The following is a 14030-nucleotide window of genomic DNA, read 5'->3' as shown; positions in this document are numbered from 1 at the left end:
CCAGGAAATCACCTTGGAAAATAGCAGCTGCTGATTAAACAGAAGATTTAACTGCTTCCATTGATTTAGCATGACTAACAAACACGCGACTATGGAATCATCTCACCAAAAAAAATTATTTCAAACACTTGACTATAGTTGTAATTTCACATGCAGCTTTTACTACAGCCCTAGTTCATTGAGCAGTGACACGAAAGCTGTCAATATCACAGAAGATTTATCTTGACATTATTATTGACCAAATAAACCAAGTTTAAATTAAAACAAATTTTTTTGTGCAGATTATGAGTGTACTACAACTCTGTATAGTAAACTTTGCTCCATCTAAATGCATGTGCTGGAGGTTTGACAAAATTAGCATGAAAATTGCCTCGGTTAAATTGCCTAGCCCTGGTGCCATAGAATGAAAATCTGGATATGCTTTAACATTTACTTTCACTTTAAAATCCTAAATGATGGAAATAGTTTGATTAAGGTGCTAACATGTCTGTCCTGCACAATAATGCGACTAAAACCGGCATACTCCACATCTTAATTCGATTTCTGTTTAGTTCAATTATGACTTTAGTCAGATTAAGGTAATCAAAAAATTTTATTAAATTAAAAAAAAAATATTAATTAATAAAAAGTTAATAAGAAAATAATAAAAAAATAATTAAATAAATAAATAAATCACTGTTTACATGGTAAATCTTAATCAGAGCATAGTCTTAATCATATTAAAATTGGATTATTGGTGTCCATGTAAACTTACTCAATAGCCCCTTTCACACATACAGACCTTTCCAAAAAATTACCATCAATTTTCCGGAAAGATCTGTATATGTGAACAGGCCCTTTTTGAAAATACCAGTAAATTCGTTCCAGCTATTTTCTGGAAAGAGAAGTTGTAACATAACCGGTAATTCTGTGTGAACGCAGAAGGAAGATTGGCAGAAAGAGGGCGTTCACGTCTAGAACGTGCTGACATGAGACATCTACTTTAGCCAATCAGAACATTTAGACGCATTCCCATCCACGTGGTTTATATAAATAAGTACTTTTGAATACATTTCCAGGCACATTTAGCTGCAAAAAAATATCGATAAAATGCTTATGATAAACCGATGTTTGTTTACCTTTAAGCTCTGCTTAACGCTTAACGAAGGAGCTGATGAGTGCCCATACACATGTTATAAACATCTCGACATCTGAAAGTGTTCCTCCACATGTTTTCATATAAATTGTTCACAGTACTTATCCAACCACTGAATTTGTAATGTCGTCAAGTGTGTAAACATTTAGCCGCGGTTCACGTTTTTGCCTTTGGATGTCTCTGGGAATGCTAAAGTTTTAAGCTGAATGAAAGTAAAAAAATAAAAAATAAAAAAAACATCAAGAAAAGGTCGACCCCTTCTATGTTTGTAAATACAAGCGCTGCCGTTTATACTGTAGGTCATTTCTGGTTAATGATGTGAGACTTTCCTGGTATTTTGGAATGAATGTGTGAATGGTCTATTCTGGAAAAATAACGGAACGTCCTTGACTGAACACCTTTTTTATGAATTTACCGGTAAAGTCGATCCAGAATTTTACTGGATATTTACTGATATCAATGTGTGAAAGGGGCTAATGATTCTGATAATTCACACGGGATCATCATATGCATGCCTCAGACAGCCTTTAATTGGCCACAATATTTCCTAGTCACATTAAAACAATGATTTTATTTCCATTATTTTTAAGTTTATCTGAACTTATACTTGGTATTTTGAAAACAGAACAGGCTTTAAGGAAGAGTAAAGAGCAGACTTATGAAGTTGTTAGGGTTGTTGCTAGATCAGATATGGTTGCAGCCAAAAGTTAACGAGAATTATTTATATTATTCATTAAATTTCCCATTTATTGTATTTTATTAACATCTACCACCACCTCAACCATAAACCTTACCATCACAGTACTGGAAACGTATTCATTTTTGTTATACAGTATTATTAAATTGATGCTATATTTATGTGCTTGTCTGCAGCTGTATCCTATCTAGACTTTACCAGTAGGTAAACATGCTTGATTTAATCTGTTGATCGACCAAAAAAATACAAAATTTATGGATTATTCATTTATTCTATGGCACCTTTAAGTCTTTGCACATCCATTGGCATTGTGCAGTACACGTTCAATAATTTAAAAAAAAGCATATGAACACTTTTAGTATGACTCATGTACCATTATCAGAGCTTTAATTGCACTTAAAATATAAGCATAAGGTGTTTCCAGTCGAAGCTAAAATGAAATTTAGATGTTTCAGTCCCTCACCACATTGGAAAACATAATTAAAAGCACTCATTTCTATTTATTATTACCTCTGGTAATGATAATCTGCAATTAAATGCTCTACCCGTATGAAACGTCCAGATAACGGTCTTACCAGGCGGCTACTGATTAACCCGTGTCTTATGAAAAAACTGATTCAGGTTCATTTAATTTAATTTCAAGTTTTGCAGGCAATGTAACTGAAAACTCGCCACGAGTAACAGTTGTCAAGTATCCTTAGATATGCACAAACACACACTCACGGTGCATCTGTTGTGTCCTGCGGTGTGTGTTTATACTCCGTCGTCCCCTCTAGGTTGGATGTGCTGCGTTGCCATCTGATATCTGGGCACAGCTTCCCTCCCGCTCTCCTCGTCTATTTACTCGTCTGCGTTTATTTAACACGTAGCTCCCGGCCACGCAATAAATTAGCACTTAATATTCAAACTGACTACCCAGAGTGCACGCCGCCGTGCTCGTCTGGGGAGGAGAAGAAAGGGCCACTTGCTTCCCTCGTGCCGTTGCCATGAATAATTTCGCCGCCGACATTCCGCCTCTTATCTGAGCCCGATCCGACCACCGTGCCAAAGAGAGCCGATGTCATTTTCGAGCAGGGTCTCGAACGCGATATTGATGACATGAGGGAAAAGAGATTAGAGCAACAAGACAAATCTAGAGGAACTATTTGACAGAGGGTCAGGATTCGTTCGGCACCAGAGGGAAAGACACAGGAATCAGCCCGGAACGGTCAAGTGCTCGCGAGGTATAAAAATTTAATATGCTCATCTTCCTTTATTGAATGGCGGATAAAGAGTACAGCTAGCACTCATAATCCTAACCGCCTTCAGGGGTCACCTGCCCCGAAATGATATTGTTCCCTCATCATCTATCATAGTTGCACTTTTTTTTCTGGAGATGCTCTAGGAAATCTTAAACAGTTTCCTGGCAGTTAGCTCATGTTCATATGGGAAATGTAGGTCTTATCTCCTCTCTCCCCAAATAATTTCCTGTCCCATCTCAAATTTTGAGGTCAATAAAAGTAACCAAAAAAGAGAACTTTCTTTTCTCTTGAAAATATCAGAGATGTAGGCTAGCAGTAATCACTTTTGGTGCAATTTTGGTGCTCATATGGGAAATTAAAGTTTAAATCTAGCCACAAACCCATTTCCTCTCTCTACTCAAATCATTTCTTGACCTGTCTTCTTTCTCAACTCTTTTTCATTTAAACTAATTTTAAATGTTCAAAAACAAACTTTTTCTTTTAAACAAAAGTGTTTAGTACACTGCAAAACCCAAAAGTTAAGGAAACTCAAACTATTTGAGGAAACCGATTGCAACAAACCATTTAAGTTCAAAAACGAATCGTAATGAGTACTGTGAACTTAATCCATTTGAGTAAACGAAGCAATTTGAGCACAGTAAAACCCAAAAAATGTAGAGAACTCAAACCAACTGAGTACTGTAAAATCCAATAAGTTAAGGTAACTCAAACCATTTGGGGAAACCGATTGCTACAAACCATTTGAGTTAAAAACTAATCTATATGAGTACTGTGAACTCACTCCATTTAAGCTGAAGTAATGAGGTATTTAATTAACTGACTACCTTCAACGCTGAGTTCAAAACTCTTTTCAAATGAGAAGAATTAACTTCAGTCAATTTTGAGTTCACTACACTCATTTCATTTTATAAAGTTGACTGTTGGGTTTTACAGTGTAGGGCTGCACGATTAATCGAAAGAACATCTCAATCTTGATTCGACCTCCCACACAATCTTAATCCAGCATCGGTATGATTCATCCAATAATATTTCGAAGTTCAGGAGAAGCATAAACACCTCAAATGACACCTGAGCTGACACACTGCTTGTTTACTGAGAGGACACGCGCTTGCTGTGTGCATTGAACTGGCATGGACTGTGAATAACAGATAATAAAGTTGTAAATAACGTTCAGTTTGTTGCACAGAGAAATCGTTTTGATAAGTATTATTTGCATGTATGTTTTTATTTCTCAGAGTGACAGTAGCCATGACATAAGATCACTCTACAGCGAAACAGCGAAAGTGAAACCAAAAGCACGCACATCATTTAAATGATCATATCGCATTTTAGAGTTATGGATACGACAAGCATTTGATATGTTTTTTCTTTCATAGCGAACACAGAGTGAGAATGTTAGCCAGCACTCACTTTTGAGGATTTACCACCTACCTAACTTTAAATAGTAACATGTTCTTGACTCTAGTAAGCTACAAACACAAATTAGGTATAATTAGAAAGAAGACATTTTGGGCTTTACTGGTAAAAGGGGCAGTTTCAAGCTCAAAAATATAAAAAGTTATACGTTATAAAGTCATGAGATAATATTTGTTTTTCCATATAGAAACACAGAAAAAACATTAATGCAATGACCTAGAAAAAATATGCCTTAAAAGCCAAGTGTTTCATGAGTTTATATTTCACATTTGATTAAGATAGTATGCAAAATGAGATTTCTGTAAAAGAAAAAATAGCAAGGTTATATCAGTGTCCTTCTTTCCTTCACCGTCAGAGACATTTTCTTAAAAATGACCTTCCCAAACTAAAACAGTAGCAGTTGCTTAATAATTTGGTCTACATTCACAGTTTATGTATCTTTGGAAAGAAGACACTTTGGGCTTTATTATCAAATAATGTTGTCAATGACAGATTGCAAGCATGTGTCTCAAACACAATAATTCAACTTTAGAATTATGAATAGTTGTATTCTGACGCAATTACTTTATTATGCATTAATGACCAGGACATTTTTGAAGTCTGTTCAAGTCCACCATTCCAAGTTTATACAAAATGTATTACTTTAACCAACAATAGAACAACACAGGCCTAATTTTAATATCATTATTGTTTTACCATATATTGGAGAAATAACAATTATTATGTCCTTCTCATATTAACTTTTATTTAAAGTCTACAGAGAAATCATGACCTTGATTTAAAGCTTATTCTAAATCATTTCAATTTACTATAAATTACTATAGTATTTTAAATGGTTTTATTGGATTTTTTGTTTAAGTTGTTATATACAATAAGGTGTTTCTGTTTAGTGCAGCATATTATTTACACTATCATTAACTATTATGCCTCATATGTTTCATTGACAGTTTTACTGATATGATTGACATGGATTTAAGTTGCTTCAATTTAAAATTGAAATTTGTAAAAATAGCTTAGAAGCAGTTACGCTACTTTTGCTATGTAGCTTTTTAGCTTAGCTTGCTACATTTTAAGTAGAGTAGCTAATAGCTTAACTCACTACATTTTTCAAGAAGCTCGCCCAACACTGGACATCAGTAATAGTCATTTGCCTTTATCTGAATAAGACAATAATCTAATTACGTGAAGTGCTTTTTGAATGTTGCGTCACCAGGCTATTTACATTTCCTGCAGAGTCTCGTGCAATTTTGGGTGTTTCATCTTCAATTTCTCAACTCTAACTGCAGTTCGACAGTTTAACTTTTACTCATGAACATTTCATTCATGCCCCCATGACAAACTGGGGTCTTTGACGTGAATATGAAGGACTGGTGGAGGAGTGTTGTTTTTATTGATGCCGCACGTCGAATGAAAATAAAAAAAACATACGCATTTCGTGATATATGAGTGTGTGCGGTCCTTTACTGACTTTATTTTGTGAATCTTGTGGCGAAAATGCGTCGAAAAAGTCCAACATGACGGTAATAGTTTGATTGCTGTGTTTACTTCAATAATGCCACTAATATTTGAATTCACAAAACATATGCTGGATAAGTTGGTGGTTTATTTAACTGTGGCGACCCCAGATAAATAAAGGGCCTAAGCCGAAAAAATGAATGAATGAATGAATGAATGAATGAATGAATGAATGAATGAATGAATGAATGAATGAATGGATCTGTGATTTAAAAAGTCTATGCTATTTATGACAAACAATGAATGACTGATACTATCTATATAAAATCTCACTCACTGCTCGACTCTGAATAATGTTAGTAGCATAATGATATTAAATATATTAGTAGAACGCAGTATTTGTTCCTGATTTATGTCAATAAGTCAGATCAACACCAGTCATGGGCGGGGTTTGTAATGTAATGTCACAGTAGATGGATAATGGCTAAATGATTGAAAAATAAGAGCAAGATAGAGAAACAAGTCCAAAAAGTGTTCAGAAAAAAAGCCAAGCAACACTTTTCTCTAAAAATGTTCAATGAAATAACCTTAAAAACAAATTTTTGTTCCACTCAAACTATTTCAGTCCGGCTTCATATCAAGTGGTCTATGAAAGTGACAGAAGTCAACAAAATAAACCTTCTCCAAACAACTGTTATAATTTTATTTAGGAAGCCTGAAAAAAAAAAAACATCAACTGTGGCCTAGTGGATTGCAAGCATGTTTGACGTGTTAAAAAGAAACACAAGTTTGAATCCAGCCCAAATGATAAGTCTCTTGCCAGATATTTTACAAACTAAATCACTAATTAGCACATATTTCAGACTCTTTGTGCTCTTGTCTCCTTTTAAATATAAAGGTGGCAAAAAATATCCTGTTTCAAATTCTGGGGGTTAAAAAAAGTAAACTAAACAAACTGTGAAGTCAATTAAAGTCCCAAAATGTAAAAAAGCACAGTTCAATATACATTTTTTATATGAACACTTTTGTCAGAAACGCTGACATTTTGAGGTTGACATGGAAACAAGAAAATCATTCACGACTGACACAAAGATGCTTACCAGTTAAACCTGTGGCACACTCAACAACGACGACAAAAAAAGCCCTTCTGACAGAGTGATAAGTAAACACTTACAAACACAGAGACAACACAAGACCTAATCCTGCACCTAATTCCCTCTTATCCCAGACTCCTGCTCGAACAGCGACGCTAGAGCGGAAGAAACGGTGCAGGGAGCGCGGGATAAAATCTATCCACTCCACCTGCCTGCCACGGGCCCCGCTGGCAATTACCTGAGCTCTGGCCTGGCTTGAGCTCAGAGAGCGCAGGAGTCTTAATGGCTTTGCATGCAGGAAGATGTCAGACCTGAGATTACAATTACTGATAGGACTCTGCTACCAGACCGGCTCTCTTCTCTCTCTCCCGCCGCACTGGATTACTCGCACTGAGCTTCTCTGATAAACTGCACGGCGAAGGGTGATGAAAAGTAGGTAAATAAATAAACGAAGGAATGGATTGTTCACCAGGTGCAGTGAGTGCTCGCTGTTATCTTGTGTTGGGGGGACGAAATGTCGATGTCTGTGATGTGATGAGGTGTGTTATGAGGCCCGATGAAGAGATAAAGCTTTCATTTACAAAAGGAAATCATGTCGGAATAAAGGATTCATGTTTTGAGTCTAGCATGACTGGAATGTTTTATTAATAGAAATTCATGGTATACATTAAGAATTTATTAAATATTCATGATTTTATTACAATACATTACAAAACTAATGAATAACTACACAAGAGACGGGTGTACAATTGTGCTGGGAACTGATTCAGATGCATCGATATGATCTCATATCAATTCGATTCAATAAATAGATATAAAGGGCCCCTATTTTACAAGATGTCTGGTGTCTCCAGAATGTGTCTGTTTCAGCTCAAAATTCTCATCAGATTATTTATTATATAAATAGTAGAATCTGCCCATTTTGGTCTGTGAGGACAGTGTAGCTGTTTTTGTAGCCTGTGGTTTTAAATGCAATGATTTGCTTCTCCCCACCCACTGCTCTAATGTGCGTGTCTGCTTTTCATGCGTTACGTCAGATAAACAGCCATCAGTGATAGAGACAGACAAGGATGAAGCTTAAATAAGGTCACTAAATATCAAGTAAGCTTATTTTATGTATTTGTGCTGGAATCTATTCAAGCCTTTCTGAAATGATGAGTCTCAAATGCCGCTTACTAGCGATTTTACTGTTTTAAAAATGTTTTAAACTTATAATTTTAATTAATTATTGAGGTACAGCTGATCACAGAGAGTAGTAACATGTTTAAATCCGAGTTTCTAATGGTTTTTTGTGTTAATCAGTAGTTTTGGAGGAGGAAGAGGGTTTTCGGAAGATCACAGGGAAGGTTTTTTGATATTTGTTTGCTATTTTTGTTGTTATGATTCTTTATTTTCCTTTTGTTTTGTTCTAATGTTCTTTTTTTCATGACATGTCTATATTATAGGATTGTGCTGTGATGTGAAAAATATACATTTTGTTCTATGTGCTTTTCCAGAGACTTTGTGACTAATTGGTCACCAATATTAGTACTTATACAGTAGATGGTGTTTGCCTTTTTTCCTTTCCTCCATCTATCTATTGACTTATTTTCTTATTTTTAAGGATTACTATAATTTCTATAACCCTTTGCACATTTTTTGTAAAACTTGCCTTTGATTATGTCTGTAAAAGCACATTGTACATTCATTTTGATAACCTTAAACATGTTAACATGTTTGCAAACTATGTGCTGTGGACATGTGTACACATGTTGTTATAGAGACATGGCACCTGTCAATCAATTCGGTGGGCTGGGAAAACAGCACTCCTACGTCACGTTGCGGTGGGCCTCAAAATCTCTGGGATTTGGATCTTATTTTAACATCAGAAATTAAAAAAAAAGAGATTTATTATGTTCCTATGACTTTAGTATGACAGTGGATACACTGTAAAAAGAATTATACAAATATATTACAATAAAATAAAAAATAAAAACACTAGGACGTTAAATTATCCCAAATGTTTGTAAGAATGTTCAAATCCAGAGAAATAATCAGTGACAAAATGTCATGACAACAAATGTTTGTTACTTTAACTTATTTTAATAAGTTAATTACGTTTCAACTACATCTTTTAAAAGTTACGTAATCCATTTAATTTGATACAAGTTGAGATGACTAGAAAGGTTCATTTGATTCAACAAAAATCAAAGCCACAGAAGTAAACTGAGTTCAGCACTCGTGTGTTATCAGAGCTGTCTTTCTGTGCAGATGCTGGAGTTAGTGCCAGAGAAAGCCTGTCTCATCGAAAAACAACTCAATCTCTTTATGTTCATCCATTTTTACTACACTAATGTATACAAGCAGTACTGTTCTGCACGGGTATGTTTACAGATAGACTATGTAGAAAAGTCTGTCGCCTGATGCCTTCATATATATGGTCCAGCCCTATCGTGCCTCCCCTGACAAGCTCTCACACCAGAGGTTTACTCCTTACAAGCTCTGAAACAAGCAATGTTTAAAACATGCTAAAACATACAAAAAAGATCAATTTGTAGTTTTTATTGTATTTTATTTATTAAAATGTATTTAATCACAAAAATAAAAATCAACTGTTTTGCCCAGCGCTAGAATTAAAAGCTACATAAAAATCATTGAAGTAGAGTGGTCCAATTGTATAAAACTTGTTGAAGTTTTGCCACTTTTGTTTTACAAGGACATTAAATATGAGATGGGACCAAGGCTCAACATGTAAAAAAAATAATCATAACTGCAAAGCAGTGGCTATAAAGTCAAGTCAAGTGAAGTAGAGCTTTTAAATAAGCTGCATAAATAAATCATAAATATGAACAAAACACTGGATGTAAAAGCTATATTAAACCTACATACTGTAACTAACATACAGGAGCGGTAATCTGACTATACTCACTACTACCGATGCAATATACATAAACTATACACATAACCGAAGACGGATTATTCAAAAAAAAAAAAAAACAAGACAGAACAATATTGTGCCAGAACAATATTGTGCCAGATATTATGCAAAAGAAATATTTAATGTTGAAGAAAACAAGTAGTGCAACAAAATTTGTAGTACATTGAATATAGTTTTTGCTTACTGAGTCCTTACTGAGTAATAAAGAGTCTGTTGCAAATGTCCAAAAACTGGTGTTAGTTAAAATGACAGAATGATAAATGAGTGCGTTTTCTAAAGGTGGTTTGTCAAGTCCACTCACCTGTGTGAGGCACACACAGAAATGCATAACATTTTGAGGTTGTTATGTGGTGTGGTGTGGTTTGGTTGGGGAGAGAGAGTCCTGGTTTTGGCATTTGAGGGCTCTAACAGTTTAGTTAGTTCACATCATACTTACTGTATGTTCACATTTAAATTCCCCAACTCTGTCAGTAGCAACAGCCTAGTGGTTAGTGTGTCGACATATATTGAAGTGCTTCTAGCTCGAAGTCCTTTGCCGACCCCCCCCCCCCCCCCCCATCCCCTTCCCTCTCCTCTCTGCTCTAATGTCCTATAAAATATATATAGGACTATATACACACATATATACACAGTTGAAGTCAGAATTATTAAAGGAGATTTTCACAGTATGTCTGATAATATTTTTTCTTCTGGAGAAAGTCTTATTTGTTTTATTTCGGCTAAAATAAAAGCAGTTTTAAATTTTTTAAAAAACAATTTTGGGACAAAATTATTAGCCCCTTTAAGCTAATTCTTTTTTTTTCGATAGTCTACAGAACAAACCATCGTTATACAATGACTTGCCTAATTACCTCATACCTGCCTAGTTAACCTAATTATCCTAGTTAAGCCTTTAAATGTCACTTTGAGCTGTTTAGAATTGTCTTGAAAAATATAAAGTCAAATATTATTTCCTGTCATCATGGCAAAGATAAAGTAAATCAGGTTATTAAAAAGGAGTTATTAAAACTATTATGTTCAGAAATGTGTTAAAAAAATCTTCTCTCCGTTAAACAGAAATTGGGGAAAATATAAACATGGGGCTAAAAATTCTGACTTCAACTGTACGTTTGTAGTTAGGATTAATTACCTTAAAGTAAAAACATCTGTAAATAATTTCTGCAGGTACACTTATAATTACACTATTGACCATCCCTTACACCTTAACCTGCATTTAAACCAACCTATCCCTAATTCCACTTGTATCCTACCTTAAGAGAACCAGTTCTTCTATACATTATTAACACGGTAACATTAAATATTTTTGTCACCTAATATAACATTATCTATATATTTTAAGTCACCTAATATAAAGTATGAACTTCACTTAATATCTTTAAAGTGTCTTACTTTGCATTTATTATACAGCATTTTATTACAGTATATTGGTTTAGAGTTTGTGCAAACATCTACATTAAATGATTTGATCAGATGCTATGACTGCTGTTTCTCACCTCTGTAATTCTGTCATCTTTATTTTGTTACAAACAGGAAAGCACAAAGGACATATTTACATATTCACCTAAACACCTCATCAGGTGGACGTTCGCTAACAATATACTGCTGCTCAGGAATTTCAAATCATAAACAAAGAGTGAGTAGATCAGGACCTTTATGCTATTAGCTTTTATATTAGAGACAAATACAACTAAACACTATATTAAAGAGAGAGCTCACCCAAAAATTATAATTCTATCATCACTAACTCAACCTTGACTTGTTTCAAACATTCAGGTTTCTTTCTTCTTTTAAACACAAAAGATGATCATTTGAAGGAATCTGGAGACCACAATGGAAGTCAATGGTTACAGGATTTCAGCATTCTTCAAAATATCTTCTTTTATGTTCAACACAAGAAAGAAACTCATAAAGGTTTGCAACCACTTGAGGGTGATGTTAATTTTTTTTGAGTGAAGTATCACATTAATGCAGCAGGCAATACCAGCAATTAAGAAAGTATATGTTTCCATAAATGCAACTGATGTTAATTCAGTCTCTTGTACAGTTAATTTACATAACCATAAATCAATCAACACCTAGAATCTGTCTGTCCTGCCTTCATTTGTTCTCAAGAGCTAGAAGTACACCATTCTGCTTCTTTTTTTTACTTCTACAGGCAGATAGTGATGACAAAAGCCTTCTGTATTTATTCCAAATTTAAGTACTGTAATAATGCAACAGAAAGACACGTCTTATAATACCAATTAACACTGAAGATCTCCAGGGCGTTGTGCTGAGATCTGGCAGAAAGGAAGACAAGGGCATTCTGTCGAAGAGTTCCTCTGCCATCTAGTGTCTGACAACTGAATTTACATTATTTGTACTATATGCAATGGAATATCTTTCAAGAAAAAAGACAAAGTGGACTAATGCAACACTAAAATTCTGACAAGTGTCTGTACAAATGTATAATTTAATTAAAAATTAAATTAAATTATTAAATATTTTTTTTTAATTATAATACTAATTTTAATAATGATATTAATAATAATAATAATAATAATAATATACAATAAAAGGGGGGAAAATAATAGTAATATTGATAAAAAATAATAAAATAATAATAATAACAATAATATTAATAATAATAAAAAAGACAATAAAATACTAATAATAATAAAATAATCATAAAATAATAATAATAAAATATTAATAATAGTAATAATAATAACAACAACAACAACAACATTACTAATAAATAATAAAAATAATAATAATATTAATAGTAAAAATGAGAATAAAAAAACTATAATAATGCGAATAAAAATAATATTAAACTAATAATAATAATAATAATAATAATAATAATAATAATAATAATAATGGTAAGGGTAAAATAATAAAATAATAATCATAAAAAATTAAAATAATAAATATTAATAATAATAATAAGAAGAAGAAGAAGAACAACAAAAACAACAAAAATAATATAATATTAAATATATTCATAAAATAATAATAATAATAAAACATTTAATATTAATAAAAGTAAGGAGAAATAATAATAAAATAATAATCATGAATAAAAAAATTATTAAATAAATAATATTAATCATAATCATAAATAATAAAATATTAAATAATAATAATAATAATGATAACAAAATAAAATATTTAAAACAATAATAATAATAATAATAATAATAATAATAATAATAATAATAATAATAGCATATATGGCATGAATTAAATCACAACCTGACTATAGTGAACAACAGGAAGTGAGGCGACGCAGGCAGCATTTACACTCAAGTGTGAAGCACTGTTCAATGATGTCACTGCATCGCAGGTACACTCCAAAACCAGATTTATAAAACAGCATTCATCTGATGCAAAAAAAATCAGATACGAGAGGTTTGGAAAAAGGATCAAAGTCCTTATCGCAGAGAGATAAGCCCTGCATTGAAGCACTCGCGATTATTTTAGCATCTCTCATGCATAAGTAACAGCTGAGCTAGAGGAGCAGGCGGGCAGCTCGGCGGCGAGCGTGAAGCGGTGTTAATGAGACCAGCTTTTTAATGGAACTGTGGAAAGAGAGTGCCAAATGCAAATGCAACTTATCACCTCTCCCTGCCAACAGGCCAGGGAATGGCATTAATGCGTTTAAGAGCAAAGAAATTACCCACAATCCTCCCCCCTCTCTCTTTATCATCATCTCTCTACGTTATTTTTTATTCATTTCATGAATGGTTGACGTACAGTAAGAGCTCAGGGAGGGCATCAATACAGGCCATGGCAGATGGACGGAGGAAGGCAACACACATTATATTGTGGATTTCACAGAAAGAGTGTTACTGTTGTGTGAGTGAGAGGCACCAGGGTGGAGGAGGCACACAAATGAAGTTTAATACATTTGGACTGCCCTCTTTATGTGCGTAAGTTATGTCTCAGTAATGTCTCAGTAAGTTATTATGTGAAGCAGTTGTGATAAATTAAATAAAAATGTGTAACAAAAGATAATCTGTTAAATGCTATCTGTTTTTGCTGTATGATATTCATTCATTCACTTTCTTTTTGGCTTAGTCCCTTTATTCAT

General features: G+C 33.7%; 1 protein-coding gene and 1 long non-coding RNA gene across 10 annotated transcripts in view; one reads left to right on the top strand and one right to left on the bottom strand.

The window, feature by feature from the left end:
- chchd6a (coiled-coil-helix-coiled-coil-helix domain containing 6a) overlaps nt 1-14030 on the bottom strand; it is a 135356-nt gene that overhangs the window by 100522 nt on the left and 20804 nt on the right. The gene's annotated exons all lie outside the window — the stretch shown is intronic.
- The window catches only part of LOC141380527 (uncharacterized), a 31599-nt gene continuing 24758 nt past the window's right edge, over nt 7190-14030 (top strand). The window contains exon 1 of the long non-coding RNA XR_015523838.1: nt 7190-7470. This is a non-coding gene — a long non-coding RNA (uncharacterized LOC141380527). The remainder of the gene's footprint in view (nt 7471-14030) is intronic.

This window comes from Danio rerio, chromosome 23 (genome assembly GCF_052040795.2).
Source record: "Danio rerio strain M-AB ecotype USA chromosome 23, GRCz13ab, whole genome shotgun sequence".
Classification (NCBI taxonomy): Eukaryota; Metazoa; Chordata; class Actinopteri; order Cypriniformes; family Danionidae; genus Danio; species Danio rerio.
The sequence above is the reverse complement of the archived record's forward strand: the minus strand, read 5'-3'. Positions and strand labels throughout refer to the sequence as shown.